The sequence below is a fragment of the Saccopteryx bilineata genome, chromosome 7 (genome assembly GCF_036850765.1).
Source record: "Saccopteryx bilineata isolate mSacBil1 chromosome 7, mSacBil1_pri_phased_curated, whole genome shotgun sequence".
NCBI classification, from domain to species: domain Eukaryota; kingdom Metazoa; phylum Chordata; class Mammalia; order Chiroptera; family Emballonuridae; genus Saccopteryx; species Saccopteryx bilineata.
In genome coordinates, this window is record NC_089496.1 from 53,893,306 (window position 1) to 53,917,604 (window position 24,299).

The following is a 24,299-nucleotide window of genomic DNA, read 5'->3' on the forward strand; positions in this document are numbered from 1 at the left end:
CTGCTGTCACCTGCCCATTCCTCCCCGTGTCCTGGTTCCCCTTTTATAATATAAGGACACCAGACACGTTGTATGCAGATCTGAAATGATCTCATTTTAACTTGATTAACTCCGTAAAGACCCTGTTTCCAAACAAGGTCACACTCGAGGCATTAGGGGTTAGGACTACGATGTGTCTTTTTGTGGGGACACAATCCAACCCATGACCTTGGACAGCTCATAACAGCCAGTGCCCAGAGCATCCAAACCTCAGACATCACCTTTCCTTGATGAGCCAGTCCCCACGACGGAAGGAAGTGGGGGGGCAAGTGTCATTAGAAATTGCCTTTAGTGGCACTGGACTATATGCATCCCAGTTTGCCCCTGTTAGAAACATGCACTCCACCTAATTTTAGCAACAAGAATGCCAGTCTCCATGGAAGTTCTCCACATCGTCCATCTCAGATGTTAATTATTTGGTTTTAGAAGAAAATTTCACTGCAGAATTCTCGATTATATTTCTACAAGGGACCAAGATTTATTCTACCTGACACTTGATGTTGAATGCCGAGTGGCACAGCCTTCAGGCCAGCCCCCTCCTGCCACGCCCCTCTGTGAACACACCGCGGCCACGCTCACCCTCCACGATGTGCCTTCTCGGGGACACCTGCCAGCCAGCCCGTGTCCAGACACCACGTGTCAACCACACGGGGGTTCCTGTGTGCAGGCTGCTTCCCCGTGGCTTCCCCCAGGACAGAGCCATGCTTCGCTCATCGTCCTGTCCCCAGGGGCTGGCCCGACTCCTGCGACGCCCTGGTCGGTGCTGGGGACCTGTTCTTCTGGGGCTTGGCTCCTCCGGGCACTCACGCTGACCTTCAGAACCTGGGGAGCTGAGGCCGTCTGGTCCTGCTGGCGCTCACGGCCGGGACTCGGCCGTACACAGCCAGCACGCTGGGACCCCAGGCCTGTGCCCGCACACCTGAGGCTGCTGTCCACCGCTCTCTGGAGGTCAGGAAGCGGAAGCAGTGGGTGCCGACTGTGGCCCAGGGTCCAGGCGGGTCTCAGGCCGAGGACCTGGCAGGCCCCGGGCTCTGCGTTTGCTCTTCCCCGGACACATGGCAGGACCTGGCAGCGGGGTTTCCTCCTGGAAACACTGAGCATCTTTGTGCGAGGCACCTGCTCGCCGGAGACATGGCTGTGCTGTTTCCTCACTGAGCAGGGAAGCCCAGGTCGCTGCTGTGCAGGCCCCGGAAACAGCGTGGCCAGCCGGCCCGTTCCCGTCACGCGCCCTTGTAGGAGACGCATAAAGACCAGCCGCGCTCTGTGGTGACAGAGGGACTCCAGTCTCAGTCCAGGGTTCCACTCAGTGGCCCTGTCTGTCTTCCCCGTAATTGCAATAAGCTCACCTTGTGCATTGCAAACGTAGTTGTGACCGCAGGGAGCGGCCACAGCAGTGCAGGGCGTGTTCGCTGTGTGTGTCCTGAATAAGGAGAAAGAAACAAGAGGTCTCTGCAGCGCCTGCCGCTCAGCAGAACAGACGGTCCAGATGTTTGTGCATCTGGGTTCAAAACGTTCCGTAACCCCGAGGCGTGAGGGGGACTCAGGAGTCAGCTGTGCCCCACAGCTGGGCGGTCTTCGGGTCACTGGGGTTTAGGTGGCCTGTTTCGAGGGGCACTGGAAAGGCCCCCATTCCTCAGAGCCCTGCGCTGAGAAACCCATTTCCCCACCGCTCAGGGTGACTTAAATGCGAGGTCAGGGACCCTGCGGAGAGGCAGAGCAGTGCCTCTCACCTCAGCACGAATTCTATCAGATCATTTGCAAAACGCATTTAAAAAATGAATCAGCCGACAGAGTGCACCCCTTTTCAGAGAGCAGAGGGAAGGAGAGAGACAAATATGAAGGGAGTTCCGGGGTGTTCAGGAGACAGAACTTCCCCAGAGAACTCCCCCCCCCCCCCGCCAGAGCACCCTCGCCAGGGGCACCCTCGCCAGGGGCACCCTCGCCAGGGGCACCCTCGCCAGGGGCACCCTCGCCAGGGGCACCCTCGCCAGGGGCAGCGACTGAGTGACAGATGACGTGGCAGATGACAGAGCAGGATTCCTCCAACGTTTCTGAAGTGATGGAACTTTTCCAAATCTTCCCACACAAAATCTCAATGTACCCTGCTCACAAAAATGAGAGGATATTTTATCGCTTCCTATTCATTTTGAAATAGCCCTCATTGTTGTGAGCAGGATGTAATACCCATAAAAGCCAGGCCTCCTGGGTTAAAGATGGGGGTGGGGCCCCAGGGAGCCCCCTGCTGTGGTCCCTTCATCCCCTGCAGGACGCCTTGGGGTCTGAGGCACCTGGTTCACAGATAAGGTACCTAAGGACATTTAGCACAGAACAGGGGGTAGAGGAGAGGAAAGGAAGCCACTGCGGGCCCCCCATGGAGGGGGAGCTCTCGGCAGGCACTGCACAGGCTCACGAGCTGCTGGGCAGGATTTAGAGAGGCAGATGGCAACGAGGAACGCGAAGGAGAAAGAGCCCGGCACCCTGGAGCCCAGAGAGGGGTCCAGGCGGGGAGCAGGCAGGCCGTGCGCCTGAGCGGGGGAAGCTGAGATCCTGTGGGGAAGAAGACGCAGGGCCTGGGTCTCAGCTCAGGAGCTGGGGGAAGCTGACTGGAGGAGAGGAGGGGGGCTCGCTCTCGGTTATCCGGTCCTCTCCTCTCTGGCTCCTCCTAGCTACCTGGGTGAGACACTGGGAGCAGGCCATCCACGCCATCCACCTGGGCCCTCCCTTCCGTGGTCCCCAGAGCTGTCACACCTGCCCACCTGCGCCTGTCTCCACACGGTGCCAAGCCGGATGCAGTGAGGCCACCTGCTGGTCCCTGCACGTGCCCGAGCCGGGGGCCACCCGCGTCCCGTGTGTGTGCAGCCCACGTCCCGTGTGTGTGCAGCCCCGCCAGGCCTCTCTCCTCTCCTCCTTCCCAAGAGCTTCCGTGTGCCTCCCTCCCTGATCTGCGCAAGGGGTTGTTCATCTTCTAGAGATGGACAGGTCTGTGTGTGGCTACATCTCCTTGTTAAAGGAGAATGGACCCCTTAATTTATATAAATGCCAGAAAACAGGCATTGTGACTTAGCTTTTACAGACTCAGAAATGGTACGGTTTTGGGGTTTTTCCTTTAATTCATCAATTCCCCTCTTTTCATTTTCTTGTGTACTGATGGTTCCTCCCCAGCTGGTCCCCATAGCAACACTGGATAATGCTAATGAAGCTGCTACATCTTAAGCTCTCCCACAGAGCACCTCTGTTAAAATAGCCACGAAACCACAGTTGCATGTATTATTTTCTTCCCTTTAAAAAAATCAGTATTTTAGAATTTTCCCTCTGATCAGACTTAACTTCCTAAACCCATCTGACGAGAATCGGAGCGCCTGACTTAGAGACACTTTTTCGAAGGTGATAAATGCCACCCCGGGGTGCTCCCCGTCCTCCGCCTGACCCCGGGTCAGCGTCCACACTGCGCACACAGGGTCCCCCTGCGGCCTGCACGTCACCGGGAACTCGTCGGAGAGCCACACTCTCGCGTGGCAGCCCGGCCCGCTGAGTCTGCCGCGCAGCGTGGAGCCCAGGCGCCGCAGTTTACCTGCGGGTGAGCTGCTCGTGGAGGCGTGAGAGGCCCCGGGGTGCGGGGCACAGCGCCACATCCCGTCTGCGTGGACTCTGCCAGTGTGGCCAGGAATCATTGTACTGTTTGAGTTTTATCTCACCTGATCTGTGCACACTGCGCAGTAGTAGCTGAATACCAATTTGTGCGAAGATCGTGGGCAGCAGTAGAGAGTCTGATTGATTTTAGCTGCCGAACAGAAATGTCATCACCTCCTTATTTATCCCGAATTATAACAAGCGCAAGAAGGAGCCACGCAGCGGCCACTGAGCCTGTGACAGGTGGTGACTCAGACCACGGAGTTCTCTCTGGGTTTGTTGTTGTCGTTGTTGTTCTGTTTCTCATGTTTGATGTGTGGATGCTGAGGGGCGTCCACCTTTCTGAAACGTGCGTTAATCGTGCTTTCTCTGCCTGTAGTGATTCATCCTTATATCCTGAAACGTATCGAAAGCGTGCAGTAAAGCAAGGAACTTTGGGAGCCATGGCTGAGAGCATAAGCCAGGAAGCAGGTGTCACAGGGAACTGCGTCATGGACCAGTGCACCTGGCCTTGGGCGGCTGTAAGGGGCAGGTAGGCCCCGTCACGTGGAGCCAGGCTGAGGTTTGAGTGGACAGGGGCTGTCTGAATATCAAGGCATTTGCAGTTGCTGGTCATCCCAGAAACAGAACCATCCATGTCCCAGGGTTATGGAACAAAACCTAAGGAAGTTGTAGGTGGTGGTGGTCAAGTCCAAGCTGAAGCCAGGCGGTCAGGCTTTATAAAAAAGAGTCAAACAGGGCTCAGAACTCAAGGAAGGGTCATCTGCTCAGGAATCCAAAGGTGAGTTAGTCCAAAGGAAGTGAGCAGCAAGGCGTCCGGTCACCCTCCCGGACCTGGTCAGCACCTGGCACTGCCCCAGCTCCGCCCCTCTCTGGGTCTCACCGGGGCCATGGCACAGGATATGCTAACCCTGTGCAGTACCGTGCAGTGTCCAGGACACGCTTACACCAAAAATACCATTTGTCGTTTACCTGGACTTCCGAGTGCCCTGAGCATCCTGCACTGTCTGGTGATCGGGGGCACTGGCGATCCGGGGGGTACTGGCGATCCGGGGGGTACTGGCAATCCGGGGGTACTGGCGATCAGGGGGGTACTGGTGATCCGGGGGCACTGGCGATCGGGGGGGTACTGGCGGTCCGGGGGGCACTGGTGATCCGGGGGGTACTGGTGATCCGGGGGTACAGGTGATCTGGGGGCACTGGTGATCCGGGGTGTAAGGCCAGGAGCTGCCATCGTGGCCATTCACATGCAGGTTCCCATTGGATTCGGGCAGACGATAAAGAAATGGCGGAGTCGGAGGATGGGGGGCCATCCTATTTATTGGTGTCTCACCAAGACAGGCAAACCACAAAAGAAGACAAGGAAAAAGCAGAAAACCAGCTTTTCCCATGAAGGGCAAGGGATCAGGGAAGCCCCTGCAATCGTGATAGCAGGAACTGTGTGAGCCAGCTCCTGGTCTGTCCCACTTCACAGTGCAGAAAACCAAAAACCCCTAATCCAATACACAAACAAGGAAGTCTCTGATACAAAAGCACCTATCCGAGGCACAATTGGATTCCTCATGAGAGTGCACCACCCAGATCATACAATCAGTCAAGGGTGTGGGGAAAAGCCCAGTCTCAAAACCAAACCCTAGGCTACAACGACCCCGCCCGCCCACAGTCCGTCCCCCACACCCAACACAAACCACAAGCGAGCAAACACATACATCATATTTACAAACTCATTTGACCAACATTCCACCCCTTTTGTTCGCTTTACAATCTAAACCACAGGTATCTTCCATGATGGCCACTATGCAAGGAGTGGGATACATTGCATATACAGAGATAGTACAGATACAGCAATAGGATTAACAGATCAAAAACTATGGGCGAAATGAGAGAGCTGTCAGCGGCACCAAGAGAGGCAAATCTTTTCCCTCTGGCAGAATACAGGCCAGAGTTTTGTCTGCAGACAGCACCGTAGCTGGCACCAGAGGCCGCCCTGAGCAGGCATACCAAACCTTATTGGCCAATACACCAGCATCTGCTGGTTCTATGTGTAGTAAAATAGGAGAACTCATTATTGGCCATAAAGAAATTACAAAGGTGCCCTTCAAAATGCTGTCCCCTTGAGCACTCAAGGGATAATACACTTCTACTTTAGGTGGCCAGGTGCTGGTTGCCCAAGGAGTTAACTGGAGGTCCACCTCTAGCCCCTTTCTCCATGGTGCCAACAAGGCCACCCATCTCAGATGGGGGCTTGTACAGTCCAGGGCCAAGTCCATTGAAGCCGTTGTCCTTTAAGAAGGGCTGTTGGAGCAGGCAAGAGCACGTTGCCCTGCTGTCCAAAACCTGGCTTGAGTAAAATGTCCTTGGTGCGTATCTGCAACTGAATGGGGGCAGCTGTCCGATGCAGGAGGACCTCTACTGGAGCTGGGCTTCCCGTCGAGGTCGCTCATTCAAAATCCGAAGTACTGTCCATAAGTGGCGTGTCCATCCAGTAAGAGAGCCGGTGCCCCCCTCCTGTCACAGTCCCTGCTTTAAGACTCCATTATACCGCTCAGTGATACCAGCAGCCTGGGGGTGGTAGGGAACATGATACTTCCAGTCCACCCCCAGCTTTTGAGCCCATTGCCTCACCGTTGAACCAGTGAAGTGGGTACCATTGTCACTTTCAAGGACCAGCGGTCGCCCGTATGCAGCACTCAGGCAGTCCAGAGCCTGTATGACTGCCCTCTGGTCAGGGTTACGAGCGGGGTAAGCATCAAGCAGCCCGGTGGCAGTATCTACACAAGTGACTGCATACTGGTACCCTTCTGACTTTGGTAAGGGTCCAATGATGTCTATCTGCCATCGTGTCAGTGGAACATGACCCCTCTGGATCTGTCCAGGTGACACCAGTGGTCTCCGAGGGTGCTCCTTGGAACATACTGCACATTGCTCACAGGCTGCAAGTACCTCTGCATAGGACACAGGCAAGTTCCAAGCCTTAACCGTAGCCCACATAGTTTTCTGTCCTGCATGGAGCAGGCGCCGGTGGAGCCACTGCGCCACATCACCTGCAGGTGCAGTCTCCAACCATCGCACCCTTGCCAACGTATCTCCTCATCATTTCCAGGATGGGCTAGAGGGGCATGCCCTGTGACATGATATACTGTCACCTGCTTCTGGTGTCCTATTTCCTGTAAGTCCTGCCACATGGCCTGACCCCATAGTGGATGGTACATTACCATCCACTGGTTAATGTGCCAAGTAGCAATCCAAAGGGTCAGTCCACGATAGACAGCCCAGCTGTCAGTACAGATCACCAGAGGTGAAGGTTCATTATGGGCAACTAGCCAAACAGCTCTTAATTCTGCCCATTGGCTGCTTTGGCCTGTGCCCGTGTCCATCCAAATAGTCTCAGTGGCCGGATGGAAGGCGATAGCCGTCCATTTGGCAGGTTGGCCCCTGCTGGAACCATCAGTATACCAGGCATCCTCGGGGATGGGCACCCGCCCCTCCTGGTAGGGACTGACCTCAGGTTTTGCCTCCTGAGCCCCAGTTGCACCTGACTCTAAGGTCGCATAGGTGACTGGACCCAAGACTTCCTGCAGTTCTGCCCTCAATGGGCTGGTGCTAAGAGCACAGCGTTGCTGCAGGTAGGCACCCCACTTGGCCAGGGTAGACATTTGGGCCATACCACTGCGTGGTTTAGTTGCCCAATCTCTCACCCATCCCGCTATAGGGTATGTTGTTTTGACTGTAACTGGTGTTGTGGTTGTAATACTCTCAGTTGCCAGGAGGGCAGCATACACAGCTGCCAGCTGCTTCTCTACTAATGAGTAAAGAACTTCAGCACCTTTCCACAATTGGGACCAAAATCCAATAGGTTGCCGTAGGCGCTCTGTCCGCTGCCACAAGCCCCATCCAGACCCCTCCGAGGTTACATGAACATACAGCTCACAGGGCCTGGCAGGATCAAACACATTCAAGGCCTGTGCCACCTTGACAGCTCTTTTAGCAGCTGCAAATGAACCTTGCGCCTGCTCAGTCCAATCCCAGCAAACCCCCTTTCAAATAAGGTTGTACAAGGGGCGTAGTAACTGAGCCAAATGCAGTATAAATGCTCGCCAATACCCCAACAAACCTAAGAATTCCTGTAACTATTTTACCGTAGTGGGCACGGGGTATGCTTGAATCTTATCTATAACTGCGTCAGGGATATCTTTTGTTTTACCCGACCAGACAACTCCCAAGAATTTAACAGATAACCCAGGTCCTTGTAATTTGTTCTCGTTAACTGCCCAGCCACATGCTTTCAAATGGGATAGCAGGGTAGGGACTGCTTGCTCCAATTCTGAAAGAGAATCACTAGTTAGCATAATATCATCAATATAATGGTACATGCGGACTACCTCTGGCTGTTTCCATTTAGCCAGGTCAGCAGCCACCAGCCCATGGCACAAGGTGGGGCTATGCAAATAGCCCTGGGGTAACATTGTGAAGGTCCATTGTCTCCCTTCCCAACTGAAGGCAACTTGGTCTTGACTCTCTGCAGCTATATCAATAGAGAAAAAAGCATTGGCCAAGTCTGCCACAAAGTGGTATGTCCCCAACTCATGACTTAGCCGACCCATCATGTTAGCTATCGAGGGAACAGCAGCATGCAAAGGGGGAACAACTTTATTAAGTTTTCTGTAATCTACTGTCATTCTCCAGGTTCCATCCGCTTTGCACACAGGCCATACCGGGGAGTTGTAAGGACTGTGTGCTGGCTGGATGATCCCCACCTTTTCTAGTTCGAGGATTGTCCCTGTGACTTCTTCATAACCACCTGGCAGGCGGTACTGCTTGGTGTTAGTCACACGCCGAGGGGCGGGTAATTGCAAAGGGGAATGTGATGCGTGTCCCCGCAATACGGCCTTCATGACCATGATCCACAGCCGAAACTCCCCAGCTGTAGTTTCCAACCACAGTCTTTGCAAGACATCTACCCCCAAAATATATTCAGGAATAGGAGATACATACACCTTCTATGGCTTAGGAGGCAGTCTCCCTATCCCCAATGGAATAGTTATTGGCTTCACTTGAACAGTTTGTCCCCTGTAACCGTCAATGGCCACTGAGGTCCCAGCAAACCGCTCTGGGTTCCCATAGAGGAGGGAACATTCTGCACCTGTATCCACCAAGGCCAACACCCGTTGTACATTGGAAGGGGACCAGTGGATAGCCAGTTCCACGTGTGGCCTCCGGTCCCCGCCCACCCCCGTTAGACGGGTCCCTCGGCCATTTTCCTATTCAAACTGGTACAATGGGTCTTGGAAGTTCTCCTCTCCCTCGGCCATCTCTATCATATAATCTTGTAACCAAACTGTGTGCGCACCAAACGTTTTATTGGTAGCTGCTGGGGCCTTTCGTCTCAGTGGCTGGAACTTCTGTTCTGGTTTAAGCTGCCGCCAAAGCTCCAAAAGAATTTTATTAGACTGGCCATCCAATTTCCCCTTATCTGCTCCAGCCGCAATCAAGTCTACCCACATCTGCATTCGGGTAACCTTTACAGGCCCGTTTCCCTTGTTAGTTGGGGGGGGGGAACATAGGCAGCAGCCCTCACTGCTTTATGATCCCGAGCAGCCTCCAGCTCTCCCAAATCTACTACCATCTGTGTAACTGCACTGATGGGCTGCCCCACATAGGGGCCCAAGATAGCCACAAGTGACCCAAAAAGGGCTGACGGGGCGCTAGCAAGGACAAATTCCCTCATTTTTGCTGTAAACACTTCCTTGTCTGGCCCACGAGACCCAGGGTTGAAAACGGCATTCTTCATACCTAGTTCCTGAAGGACCTTTACTAACTCACTGTAGCACTGCCACTGACTCATTGCCCCCAGCAGTTCTCCAGCATTCTGCCAGACCATACGAATGGCAGCCATCACCCATTCTAATAGGGTATGTTCTCCTGGGTTGCCATGGCAGTTCTGAAGACGCTGCCTCAAGGAAGAGTGTGTGGTAATGGCGGCCAATTTCTTCATCTCTGTTCCGGAGAGCATGATGCCATCCACCCCTATATCCCATAATCATAGTAACCAGGCTACCAGGGATTCAGTAGGTTTCTGCCTAAATTGTGCCCCCAACTCCATCAGCTCTGCCTGGGTATAGGGCCGGACCACAGAGTGTTCCATTACCTGGGCAGGAGGCTGTGGCTGCCCCTGAGGGACTCTTTGCTGCTGGGTTTTTACCTTTTTGGCGACAACTGGTCGGGCTCTCAGTGTGCGTGTGGCAGCTTCAGCCTGAGCCTTCTCATCCTCAGAACAGGAGTTGCAAGCGCCTGCTCCCGCTGACTCAAAGCCAATCCACCGGCACGGATGCTGCTGCTCCTTTGGTGACCATTTAGGCTCCTGTGGCTGCTGGCTTTTGGCCAGAAGCTGAGACTCGAGCTCTTGAATCCGCAGTTGTTTCTCCAACAACTGCCGGTGAAAACGTTCAGCTTCCAGGGTAAACTGCAACTCGCAAACCCGTAATTCCTTCTCCAGTGCTCGCTCCAATTCCAGCCTTTTCTGCCGTTCTATTTGCAATTCATACTGAAGCTTTTGACCGCGGGCAGCTTCTCGCACAGAACTCCTTCCTGGTTTCCTCTTGAGTAAAAAACACGTAGCCCATGGCCCCTGAAAGGACAGCCATGGGGAGCCAGAGCAGCAACCAGTACTCTATCCCACCCATCAAGGGTGGCGGCCCCATACCAATCTCTGAATCCTGCCAGAAACTACGCCAGTTGTAAGGCCAGGAGCCGCCATCGTGGCCATTCACATGCAGGTTCCCATTGGATTCGGGCAGACAATAAAGAAATGGCGGAGTCGGAGGATGGGGGGCCATCCTATTTATTGGTGTCTCACCAAGACAGGCAAACCACAAAAGAAGACAAGGAAAAAGCAGAAAACCAGCTTTTCCCATGAAGGGCAAGGGATCAGGGAAGCCCCTGCAATCGTGATAGCAGGAACTGTGTGAGCCAGCTCCTGGTCTGTCCCACTTCACAGTGCAGAAAACCAAAAACCCCTAATCCAATACACAAACAAGGAAGTCTCTGATACAAAAGCACCTATCCGAGGCACAATTGGATTCCTCATGAGAGTGCACCACCCAGATCATACAGTCAGTCAAGGGTGTGGGGAAAAGCCCAGTCTCAAAACCAAACCCTAGGCTACAACGACCCCGCCCGCCCACAGTCCGTCCCCCACACCCAACACAAACCACAAGCAAGCAAACACATACATCATATTTACAAACTCATTTGACCAACACGGGGGCACTGGTGATCCGGGGGCACTGGTGACCCGGGGGCACTGGTGATCGGGGGGGGCACTGGTGATCCGGGGGCACTGGTGACCCGGGGGGTACTGGTGATCCGGGGGGCACTGGTGATCCGGGGGGTACTGCGCCCCTCTTGCGGAGTTTGCCAGATAAGTGGCCTGTGAGTCTATGAACCGTTTATCCTACTCCTTTATATAAATAACTAATTCTTATTTTTATTTTCATTGAGTGAGGGCTGTACCTCAGGCTGGGTAACCCTCCGAACAGGAAGTGTTTTAAAATCGGGCTATCTAGAGGGAAACCTTACTTAGCTTTCCGTTGAAAGTCTTAAATTTTTTTTTTTAACCAAGTTTTATTTTGGCAGAAGAAGTGTTGACCTGTGTTCTGAAGAACATTTTTGTGGACACATTTGTTCCCATGCCAGCACCCTGCCTTCGGGGGATTCGGGCAAGGACACCGTCTCTGTAACTGTCCTCCCGCCGGGCACGTACGCTGACCGCCCAGCCGGGGTTCTCAGCACTTCGCTCCGACCAGCCGCCCCCCTGATGCCGGTGTCACTGTGCAAGTGTTCTTGTGCTTCACGAGACTTTCCTGTTCTTCGCTTTCTGATATTAGCCATCTGTATTAACGAGACACTAAGCCAGGCCGGCTGCTAATGAATTGATTTATTCAGCTGCTGGGTAATTAGAAAGACATTTCACCTCCAAGCAGATGTTCTGATTGTGTTTCATTGTCCCCAAATACAATAAAATAAGATACAGTGAGTTTTTACATTTTTGCATAATTTAAATCAAGATTTGTTACTCTAGCATGTGTTAGAAAAGGCTGACAGAGCTTCGTACCCTCGTATTCCAACTATTGGAAGGAAAATCCATTTCCTTCTTAAAACACTCGCCTAACCCTCGCTGGCACAAGAGGGAAGTCTGAGGGTGAGGGGTGACCGGGTCCCCAAAGCCGCAGGAAGGAAGCCAGGTCGCAGAGGCGTTCAGAGGTTTGTTTCAGCACTTTGACAGAGGATGTGCTTTGTAAGAGAGCTAGCCACCAAGAAAGTTACATTGAGAATTATCATTCCAGAGACAGTGTCCAGTGAGGTGGTTTGAAACTGTTTGCTCTTTGTGGTTTTGTTTGCAGTATCCAGAGGGACAGTGTTTTGAAGTGCTTTACTGACTTGGTCAGGGTGACGTCGGTTAATGAAGTTACCAGGTGTCAGGTGCACGGCTCTGCCTCACACCGTCTGTGTGTCGTGTTGTGTGCTCACCACCCCCAGGCAAGTCTCCGCACCATCTAGAAGAGGAAGAAACGAGGTACGCTGTGTCCCACACACCAAGTCGGGGGATACTGTGAACTCAGCGACACGGAGATGCAAAACGAATCACAGATACCTGAGGGGGAGCTGTCCTTGAAAATAGTAGCAAGTGTGGACGTCCGTCTGTCTCGGGCCAGCCTCCTGAGAAGTGTCACAAAGGCCTCGCCCGGAGCACAGATGACAAGGAGGAAGAAGACAAAAGGAAGTCCTTCCCCCTTCCGTTGAGCTACCTCTGGCTGGAACTCCTTTTGTTTCAAAAATGATACATGTGTTTTTTAACATTTAAAATTTAACATATTCCTGAATGTTTTCCCATGCCCCTAAATCTCTGAAAACACATTGTGGAGATTTGCTGAGGTTCTGGAGGTCACTGTATCGTTCTGTCACTGGGATGTGAAGTCGTTTCTGTGGTTCTCGGTCACTCACTGAACACCCGCAGACCCGTCTGAACGGACCCGTGCGTCTGGCTTTCACAGGGCAGGTACCACTGGGGAGGGGACAGACGTCCCTCCTGTTCCCTGGCGGAACGTCAGGGCTGCACCCGCTCTCCATCTGGGGCAGGAAGAGAGTGCGGGCACGGGGGGGGGGGGGGGGAGACAGGAGGCGGGGGGCGGCATGGGGGCCCAGAGGGGATGGGAGCAGCAGGCTCTGACCCCCCTTCTTACCAGTCTGCAGCCCTTCTCCCTTCCGGGCGACAGTGCCTTCAGGACCTGGCAGAATTGTCAACGGCACTGCATGTCCCGTCACAGAAACGTGAGCCTTAGCTTGTGCTGCGAGGGAGCCACCAGGACCCCGAGCGCGGGTCCGAGTACAACGTGGTTCAGCTCCTGGGTCTGCCCGGGCGGCGTGGGAAGCCTCCAGCCACCGTCAAGCTGCGCTGCGGGCAGTGGGAGCGGCACAGACGTCCACGCACCGTCCTGGGCACCGCACCCTCAAGTCTCTGAGTCCCCGGCTGCCTCTGTCTGTAGGCCACCTGGTGTCACAGCTTCAAGCAGGCGCGGGTCATCGAAAGGAAGTTTCGGCTCTGATGCTTTCCTTCAAGACTAATCATAATGGAGCGGGCTCTTACCACACAGCCAGCCGTTTGGTTTTTCTGGCTATGAAAATTATAAAGAATGAGAGGCTGCGAGAGAAGCTTGCTCGCTCCCGCCTAGTGGCTGGTGTTCATGTGCCCGGCTGTATCTTTGGTGGTTTTTTTGATTTTCAGGTTAAGAAAAGTGATGACTTCCCTTGGGCCCCTGTATTGGTAACCGTTTCTTGGGACTCAGGTTGAAGATGGCAGCAAAGTCTCATTTTCAGGGTTCACCTCTCCCCTCATTTATTTTCATGCTTCTTGTCTGAATAGCACCACATGTGACATGTAGCCCCAAATCCTCCTATTCTTTAACCTTCAAGTTCCCTCTAGAATTGTGCCAGTTTCTAACAAGTTTCTCTCCAACCATTTCTCCACGGAAAGACACCACTGTTCCCTTGTTTAACCATCTGGCCTGTCCACGCCTCTGGTCAGAGCTCTTGTGTCATTAGGCTGACTTGTGCTTGCATATTTTGTGGCCTGAACTACCCTTTGCTCCAGATAAAGTCAGGGTCTTCCTTGTTAGGTAACGTCCTTTGATTTACACCAAGGCAGCGAGCATCTTAGAATTCCGTGTAGTTTTTCTGAGCGCTGTGCTGAAAGTCTCGTCCTGCTCTCTACCAAACACTCATCCTCCAGTGTGCTGTGGCCGGCGAGCCCCAGGGCCGCACACATGTCCAGAGAAGGTGGCAATCCTCGCTCCGCTGTCTCTGTGCCTGCGCAGCGCGTGTGCCCGCCGCACCACGGCTCCCTCTGGGCTCCACTCGCCCGTCTCCCTCCCTGTTCTGTCCTCCCGACACTGAGGCATTTTAAAAAGCAGTGCCATTTAAAGGGAAGATCATTACTGAGCCATGCGTGTAGACCGCTTGCCCAGACTGCTGGCCAAGTAAAATGGCCAAGCTGCTGACCAGGAACTCCCAGCTTTGTATAAACGCCCAGAAGAAAGCCAGGGCAGGGCGGGCGGGACACTGTCATCACAGAGAGGACTCGGGGACTTCAAGTGCCGTGGCTGGTGGGATCCTCAGTGTCGATTTCTTTAGATTATTTTATCTGCCTTATCTACTAGCTTATTTATTTTCTGTGTTAATACATTAAAAGCTAAAATGTTAATTATATCAATAAAGGTAACAATGACAAAAATTTTGTCCCATGGGATTATCTCTGAGGATGTTTTCTGAACAATACAGAGGGCTATATATTTGTTAAAGTATACTTTTCTTCTTCTTTTTTTAAGTTTTATGATAGATAGATATACATATACATATATTTTAACATTTGCCATCAGCATTTACTAGGCTGTGGTAGGCATGGCAAGGCGACAAGAGGCCGGGCCAGTTCGATTCCAGAGGACCATGCCCAAGCAGACTGACGAGCACAGGCCTTAAAGCAAAGCCGGGTGTTAAAATGTATTTTGTCTTATCAGTACAAAAATCTGCTGCTGTTCTTACCTGGAAACTCTTCACAGTTTAGCATTTCAGAAATTACTTCGTTTTAAATTTGGTTCAATTTTATACACGGATACTTTTGAGTTGTAAGAGTTCGTGAATAATACTGCTTAACTTTATAGGGACTTACCCTAAGTTCACAGTGTCCATAAAAGAGTAACAAAGAGAAACAAGAAGTATACTGTATTTTAATAACATTTCTATGGCCACGAAAGGGAGAGGGACAGCAGGCTCTCTGGTCAGAATCTAAACATGAAGACATTTGCCTGGGGAGAGTATAAAGACTCAAAAAGCTTAATGTTTAGACCAATCTCTTGGGGGGTTTCTTCAGTTTAAGACTCTGCATCTCGTTGATAGCAGGGTTTTACTCCCTGGGTCGACACCCCCAATCTTACAGGCAGGAACTCTTGAGTGATACTGTACTCTCTTCTTCCAGTTAGTATCATTGCCTCCTGGTATGGTAGGGCAATTTTATATTTGGAGTTTTTGGAATAAATCCAGTCCAGTTAAACTAGTTATAGAGATGTTTTGGTACACCACGTGCGGTTTCCTCATGGTCGTCCAGAGTGAGACTGGTGACTGCCGAGGGAAAGGACAACCTCCTTGTGGACACACAGACTGGTGTCTTTCACTTAGTGACAGGCATTTCAGACTCCTCCCTATCTTTCTGGCTTGGTGGCTCACTATTTGTCAGCACTGAATAATACTCCACTGTCCGGATGGACCACGGCTCACTTATCTATCACCTCCTGAAGGCGTCCTGGTTGCCGCCACGTTTGGAGGATTAGGAGTGAAGCCGCTATAAACATCCACGTGCAGGTTTTGTGAGGACACGGGTTCTAGCTCCTCAGAACATGTTCCGAGGAACATGACTGCCGGAAGGTACAGAAGGAGCATGTTTAGTTCGATGAGAAACCAGAGCGCCTGTACCTCTCTGCACCCCCAGCAGCGAGGAGCGGGCGCCCTAATGCTCGCCAGCAGCACCGGCCGTGGCGTCGTCCGTGTTCTGGGCTCTGGCTACTGTCACACGCGTGCAGTGACAGCCCGGTATTTTGCTCTGCATTTCCCAGATAACATTTGACATGCAGTATCTTTCTGAATGCTTATTTGCCGTCTGTACATCCTCTTTGATGAGATGTCTGTTAAGATTTTGGACCCATTTTTTTTAATCGGGTAGTTTTCTTATTGTTGAGTATTAAGAGTTTTTGTGTGTTTTGGGTAACAGTCCTTTATTGGTCGTGTCTTTTGCAAAGCTTTTCTTCTAGTGTGTGGCTTGTCTTTGAATCCTCTTGATAATGGCTTTTGCAGGAAAATACGTTTTTAATTTTAAGTCAGTTCAGTTTGCCAGTTATTCCCTTCATGTCTTTGGTGTTGTATCTGAAGAGGCATCAACATGCTCACAGTGACGTCATCGAGATCTTTTCTAGTGTTTTTTTCTAGGCGTGTTATAGTTTTGTGTTTTACATTTAGGTCTGTGATCCATTCTGACCCTTTGAGTTAACTTTTATGAATTTTATTGTTTTTGGCATATGGGTCTCCAGTCTTTCCAGCACCATTTGTTGGAGAGACTTTTTTTCTTAGCGAGATGCTCTTTAAATAGATGCTTCTCCATCTCCATCTGCATTCTCGACTTGATTGAACCAGGAAAGGGGACGGGTGCTCGAAGCCCCTGTTCACTGTAGGGGAGAACTTACCTGGAATACTCAGAAATTTTGATACATTTGCTCCCCATTTCTGTACATAATGCAAAAGCTCGCTCTGATTGCTTCAAATCATTGCTTTTCTGGGGGAAAATACATATGAACCCAATACAACTTACATTTATGCTGACTTTGTTCTTCAGTTTAGCAGATGTGTGTTAGCAAAATTAGGTTAAAGAGACAACATTTCATAAATAAAGTCACTTCTGTTTTTAGTCTGCTTACCATTTATAAAGTATAGACAAAACTATTATACTAAAAATTAACTCATATTGATGAATTAAGACATCAGACACTGGAATAAAACATGACGTAGCTATATAATTTTGTAAATAGAGAAATATCAGTCCCACAACTCAGAAATGTCTGATTTCATCCAAAACACTAATTGTACTAAATAGGCAATATCAGATAGGTCATTTATAATTTTCTAGTTGCCAACCCATTTCATTAAAATATTGACTAGAATACTAATTCCAGAGTAATTGCCTGTCAAAGCAATTCATTTCAGTTAGGTCCCGCCCCACCTCTGCGGATGCACTGTGACATTCCGCCGCACACCACTTCCTGGAGAAGCGCGGCCAGCCACCAGTCCATCTCTCTGAGGTGAAAGTCCCCGCCCCATCCGTCTTTTCCCGCATGGAACCCAGTGACCGGGAGCTCACCAGCCGTCAGTCCCACCACCAGTCATCTCTCTGAGGTGAAAGTCCCCGCCCCATCGTCTTTTCCCGCATGGACCCAGTGACCGGGAGCTCACCAGCCGTCAGTCCGGCCACCAGTCATCTCTCTGAGGTGAAAGTCCCCGCCCCATCCGTCTTTCCCACGTGGACCCAGTGACCGGGAGCTCACCAGCCGTCAGTCCCACCACCAGTCATCTCTCTGAGGTGAAAGTCCCCGCCCCATCCGTCTTTCCCACGTGGACCCAGTGACCGGGAGCTCACCAGCCGTCAGTCCAGCCACCAGTCATCTCTCTGAGGTGAAAGTCCCCCGCCCCACCGTCTTTCCCACGTGGACCCAGTGACCAGGAGCTCACCAGCCGTCAGTCCCACCACCAGTCATCTCTCTGAGGTGAAAGTCCCCGCCCCATCCGTCTTTTCCCGCATGGACCCAGTGACCAGGAGCTCACCAGCCGTCAGCCCACTTCCTTCCTCACTCCTGCCAGAAAGCCTGCCGTTTGTCAACCCCTTTTGTTACACTGGCCCTCCTGTCATTATTCAGATTAATTAAACCTCCATTATGGGGTTAAAATGTTAATGACTTCTTTGTTTCGAAATTAACATTCCCAGATCTCTGCTGTCTGCCCTGACTACTACTGCCTTCTGCTGGGGGGAAGGAGATAAAGTGGGGGGCTTCATTCCCATTGTTTATTTATTTATTTATTTTTTTTAGGTTTTATTCATTTTAGAGAGAGAGAGAGAGAGAGAAGGGGGAGCAGCAGAAAGCATCAGCTCCCATGTGTGCCTTGACCAGGCAAGCCCGGGGCTCTGAACCGGCAACCTCAGCGTTCTAGGCCGACGCTTTGCCCACTGTGCCACCACAGGTCAGGCCGTTCATTTTTTAGAATGAATAGAAACGCCCAGCCCCGGGTGACTCGGAGAACCCCAGCAGCCCAGTGCTGGGCCTGTCAGCTGAGACCTTGCAGCCACTTACGTGTGAATGCTCTGAGCATCCTCAGTAGTGTCAAGTGGGCAGAGCAGAGGGCATGGGATGGCATCAGTGTGAGGAGTCGTTCATTACGCCACACAATATAGTCTTTTACCCTCCGTGCCAACTCCTTCTGTATTCTAAATCTTTCACTGGCAATGAACATTAGAGCTAGAGAATGTATTTCTGGAAAAGTAAATATACGTAACTGTGTATGTGTTTTCAAAGCATATTTGTAGCAGGAGAAATCATGTCTGATTTAAATCCACACGGGTCAGCATTACAGAGCCACGGACCGCGCACTTTGAATTAACCACAGGAGTTTCTAACACACAGCACTGCCCATGCCCTTCTCTCTCCATCCTCGTCCCTGTGGTCACACTCAGCACGGCAGCAGCACAGGATCTAACGTGTACTGAGCTCGTATGGCAGTTGTCCATGTATTTATGTTAATTTCCTCAAGTAACTCTCAGCCCAGCTTATCAGGCGAGTGGGAAGATTTTACGTTGTGGGAACAGGCTGGAGGAGGGTACGGCACTCTCCCGGGATGGGATAGTGGGCGTAATGGGACTGAGGGTCCTGTACGGTCATTCTCGGACTGTGCACGTTGTCAGACAGCTGATCTCTAGGACGTATGCGTCTGGCGTGACTGGATGCCATGCTCATTAAACAGATGCTCCCACCTGCCGCTCTACTCTGTGCTTTTATGAGTTTGACGACTGGAGGTACCTCATCTAAGGGGAATCCTTCTGTGCCTGGCTTATGTCACTCAGTATAATGTCCCCCGAGTTCCTCCATGCTGTTTGCATGACAGACTTTCTTTTTACAGGCGGAATACCATCCCATTGTATTATATATCTATACCACATTTTCTTTATCCATTCCTCCATCAGCAGACACGTAGGTTACTTCCTCCTCTTGGCTATTATGAATATGCGTCAATGAACATAGGGGTGCAAGTGTATATCTCTTCAACATCCTCTTTTTTAATTTTCTTGGCTAAGTCCTCAGAAATGGAATTGCTGCATCATATTATTTTTAATCTTTTTAGGATTCTCCATTATGTTTTACATAGGGCTATACCGACTTAAATTGCCACCAACAGGGCACAGGGGTTCCCTTCTCTCTCACTCTCACCAACACCTGTTATCTCTTATCTTTTTAATAGTAGCTCATGGTGGCTTGATTGCATTTCCCTCTGATGAGGGGTGTTGCGCACCTTTTCCTGTACCTGTGGGCTGCTTGTGTGTCTTTGGGAAAATGTCTGTTTGGGTCTTTTGCCCGTTTATAATCAGGTTCCTTGAGGGGTTTGGCTCTTGAGTTCTTTATGTGTTTTGGATGTTAGCCCCTTGTCAGGTAGCTGGTTTGCAGAGTCTCTCCCGTTCCATAGGCCATTTGGTTGGTGCTGGTCCTTGCTTGCAAAAGGTTTTAGTGTGATGTCGTCCTGCTTGTCAGTAGTTGCTTCTGTCACCTGAACTGTCACCTGTACTTTTGGTGTTGATCCAGTGTTATGAGGGTTTTCCCTGCACTTTCTTCTAGGAGTTTCTGCTCTTACATTTAAGTCTTGAGTCCATTCTGAAGAGACTGTCCTGTGTTGTGTAATAGAAGGGTCCGGTTTCACTGTTTTGCATGTGAATAGCCAGTTTACCCTCACGGTTGTTGAAGGAACTGTCCTCCCCACTGGGTAGCTCCGCATCTTGTCTTCCCCTTCCCTGTTCTCTTCTCTGCTGCATTTATTTCTTCCCTAGTGTTTATTATGTCCTTCCTTCTGCCAACTCTCAGCTTGGTTTATCTTCCTTTCTCTAGCTCCTGTAGCACCGGTTTTGCTGCATCCCGTAAGTTTTGTCATGTTGTGTTTTCATTTTGTTGAGATTGGTTTTGTGACTCGATAGGTTATGTTACTTCCCTGATTGAAGACCTTCGGGATCCCCTCATGACTTCCAAGTTAAGTGTAAATCTTCGACCGAGCATTAAGGACCTCCATCATGGGATCCATTCACTTCTGCGGCTTTTTCTGACTCACATTCCAGCACTCACTGGACTGCTTTGATTTATTAACTACCCATATCTACTTCCTGGGATTCTGCCCCATTTCTAAGGTTTCATCTCTTATGAAGACTTTCCTGCATTTCTCCTGACTTGAGTTATTTTTTCCTCCCTATCTCTGAGCCCTTGATTTATATGGCCGACTCTGTGTATGTTGACTTGTATTATAATTACCCATGGTTGTCTTCTGTTTTCCTCAGACGAGCAGCTGCTTCAGGACAGGGCTTTTATGTTCATAGTCTCTGCACTTTGGGAGTCCCTAGCAAACACCTTCTGCGTAGTATGCTTTCAATTTTAAAATGGTAAATTTAATCAAATTCTTCATCTTAAATGTCAAGACTTAGAAAGTGCCCAGTAAAACTGCTTGCTTTCATTATTATAGTTCATCAGCATCACTCTGACGCGTCAGATAACATGCTTTTTACTTAAAAATATTCAATGTTAAAGAAAATTCTTGAGAAATAAGTCTATTCATAATCTCTTACTATTCTTATTCTGTCTTTCAGATCTTGTTCTTGTATGTGGTTGTATTTACGTGTGTGTGTGTGTGTGTGTGTGTGAAGTACTGTGTGCAATTTGTTGTGAATTAGGCTCTTTTCAGTTAATAGCAAACATGGTTTTCAGCACTTCTCCAGTGTCTTCATAATTGTTATTTAGCAAGTGTATAATAGGACAAGCACAGATGTGCCATAACTCATAGAACTGGTTTTCATTTGCATGACATTTAGATGGTTTCTATTACTTTGCTTTATCAGTAATGCTGTAATAACGTTTTCATAGCTCTGTGCTTGTGTTAAATTAGCGCCTTAAATTTTCAGGCATAGCTTGTTAGGTTGCAGGGCTGAGTGTGTTTATAACCCTGCCTTCTTATCCGAAGGAAGCCGCGGACGTGAGGGCTCCGCCGCGGGCACTGCCCTGCGCAGGCGCACTGCGCACTGAGATGTGTGGCGTTGCGGACGTGTGCACGTCCGTCCCCCATGGTCCCCGCTCTTAGTGAGAGTGCAGTCAATTCAGCTTTTAAATATTGGGCCTCAGTCATTTACAAAATGAATTCTTAGCCCAGGGGAAATTAAATAAGGGTCTTATATTCTTACTCTGAGCTCTGGAGATTGATTGTGGTTTAAAAGAGTGGATACAGTCTTTTCCATTTTCCCAATGGGGACCCGCTCTTGGAAATCAGAGAGCTGACTTGTTCAGGAGGCAGGCCATTGTGTAGAGTAAGAGAGAAATGCCGTGGAGAATTCGGAAATAAAGTTACCTTCCTGGACTCGAATTATCAGAATAAAATCAACATGTAACAAATAAGAGGGACCAGGAGCCCTGTGGAAAGATACAATCAGTATCTGTCAGATCAGAAGCTGAGCCAGCAGGCCTGAGACACTGCAGGGGCTTGCTACATGACTTAGGGACCACCACGTCAGTTACACTCCTGTGAATCAAGGATAGATGGGAAGGAAATGTTTACTTTGAAAACTAGGAGTTTGTTTATAGCGCTTTCCAAATAAAACAGCAAAGATAAAACCAAAACATCCTGCCAGCCTTGACATTCCAGTTTTCATGGTGATTATAAATTAATCAGATTGTCAGAGTGTGACGAGAGTAGCAACTGAACCAGTCATGGTCTGGGCTGAGTAAAGCACCAAAATGACTGCTCGTTTTTCTCGGGGTTTCAGTGGTGTTATGTGTGGTGACAGTGTGGGGACTTCTTGCAGGGCCAGTGCGGGCGAGGCGTTCCACTGTGTCCCGGACGGACTGCTAGAAACCCTCATCCGGTCTCTGCTGATGCAGGCTCTCCTTCTCCGCTTTGGCTGACAGGTCAGAACCTCCAAGTCTTCATTTTCCTTCAGACACCAGCATCTTTTGTCTACCTGCCTGTCACCCCCAGCGCAAAGGCTGGGTTCCTGCATTAGCGCGTGGTGTGTGACGAATTCGTTACAGGTGGGCTGTCCCTGGATAGGCCGGCTTTCCCCTGTGGGTTGTGACGGGCTGCGTGGCGGGAGCGGGGGCTCAGGGGTGCAGATGTTGGCCCCTCTCCCTCCCAGGCCCACGGCTCGTTCACGGCCTCCAAGAAGCACCCCCAAGCGGGGCTTGATGTCTAAGAGATTTGTTGGGAAGACACAGGAAGTGGGACGGGAAGAGGCTGCAGAGTAGATCTGACCCCGTGGGGGAGGGGCTGGGGGCTCTAAGTTCCAGGCCACTTTCAGGCGAGGCCACGTGGGGTCCTGCAGCCACTGTCACATGTCACTGGAGTCCTGTGTCTCACAGGAGAGAGTCCGCCTTCCAGTGCCCGCCACCTGCAGCAGGGAGGTGAGATCAGCCGTGGAGAGGCTAGCCCGGGTGCGGGCGCGTGGGTTTCAGAGCCCGGCCCGGAGGTGGGCTCCGTCCGCTCGGAGCTGCGGGAGATGCCCCAGCACGCGTCCCTGGCCACCCACCCGCCCCTGTTCCACCAGGGTCTGCATTTTACCCAGACCTCCAGGCGATGCCGTGCACACTAACCTTTGAGAAGCACTATCCTAAAGAAATAATTGGTCCCTGGGGATCCTTCCCGGAGCCAACCGACTTGCTCCTGATCACCGTCGGGTGTCCTCGGAACTCAGCTCTCCCGGGCGCTGCGCTTCCCAGTGCATGCAGCGGGTCTGCGGCCGGAGCAGAACTTCCGAGACGCACGGCCTCTTCTCTTCCTTCTGCCCCCTGCAGCGCCAGTCCCTGTAGCAGAGAGTCGCGTATCTCTGCATCTCCTGCCTCTCTGCCTGCAGTCCGGGTGCACAGGAGGCTTGGCCACACCTGGAAGTAAACCCTCCATCAGACAAATCCAGCCAAGTGCCATCTGCTGACCCCGCACTCAGTGTCGGGCTCTCTTTCTTCAGAACAGACGACCAGGCAGCCTTGGCCACAGGGCCTGTCACCGATGATGTCGAGACACACACGGTTGAATGTGGGCACGGTCAGGTTGCCCGCCGTCCTCGTGTGACCACTGCAACCCCCAGGCTTCAGTCTCGGGACCCCTCACCAATCGTTCAGTCTGGAAGCCAGTGCCTTACACAGCCCTGCAGGGGGTACAGTTCAGACAGACCCAGAGAGCCAGCTCACAGGAAGACACGCGGGCAGCACTCAGGCCTGTCCCCGAGAACCCTCTGCGGTGGGTAACCTGTCCCCGAGAACCCTCTGCGGTGGGGCCAGTAACCTGTCCCCGAGAACCCTCTGCGGTGGGTAACCTGTCCCCGAGAACCCTCTGCGGTGGGGCCAGTAACCTGTCCCCGAGAACCCTCTCGGTGGGGCCAGTAACCTGTCCCCGAGAACCCTCTCGGTGGGGCCAGTAACCTGTCCCCGAGGACCCTCTGCGGTGGGGCCAGTAACCTGTCCCCGAGGACCCTCTGCGGTAGGGCCAGTAGCCTGTCCCCGAGAACCCTCTGTGGTGGGTAACCTGTCCCCGAGAACCCTCTGCGGTGGGGCCAGTACCCTGTCCCCGAGAACCCTCTGCGGTGGGGCCAGTACCCTGTCCCCGAGAACCCTCTGCGGTGGGTAACCTGTCCCCAAGGACCCTCTGCGGTGGGGCCAGTACCCTGTCCCCGAGGACCCTCTGCGGTGGGGCCAGTACCCTGTCCCCGAGGACCCTCTGCGGTGGGTAACCTGTCCCCGAGGACCCTCTGCGGTGGGGCCAGTACCCTGTCCCCGAGGACCCTCTGCGGTGGGGCCAGTACCCTGTCCCCGAGGACCCTCTGCGGTGGGGCCAGTACCCTGTCCCCGAGGACCCTCTGCGGTGGGTAACCTGTCCCCGAGAACCCTCTGCGGTGGGGCCAGTAACCTGTCCCCGAGAACCCTCTGCGGTGGGGCCAGTACCCTGTCCCCGAGAACCCTCTGCGGTGGGGCCAGTAACCTGTCCCCGAGGACCCTCTGCGGTGGGTAACCTGTCCCCGAGGACCCTCTGCGGTGGGGCCAGTACCCTGTCCCCGAGGACCCTCTGCGGTGGGGCCAGTACCCTGTCCCCGAGGACCCTCTGCGGTGGGGCCAGTAACCTGTCCCCGAGAACCCTCTGCGGTGGGTAACCTGTCCCCGAGGACCCTCTGCGGTGGGGCCAGTACCCTGTCCCCGAGAACCCTCTGCGGTGGGTAACCTGTCCCCGAGGACCCTCTGCGGTGGGGCCAG

The 24,299-nt window shown here is 51.9% G+C and overlaps 1 protein-coding gene across 3 annotated transcripts in view; it reads left to right on the top strand.

The window, feature by feature from the left end:
- The window catches only part of ZNF277 (zinc finger protein 277), an 88,796-nt gene that overhangs the window by 16,282 nt on the left and 48,215 nt on the right, over positions 1–24,299 (top strand). The window contains exon 2 of one of the 3 annotated variants that reach the window (XM_066239541.1): positions 21,866–21,968. The exons of the other annotated variants lie outside the window; for them this stretch is intronic. The gene's annotated coding sequence lies outside the window, so the exon portion shown is untranslated. The remainder of the gene's footprint in view (positions 1–21,865; positions 21,969–24,299) is intronic. 3 annotated transcript variants of the gene reach the window in all.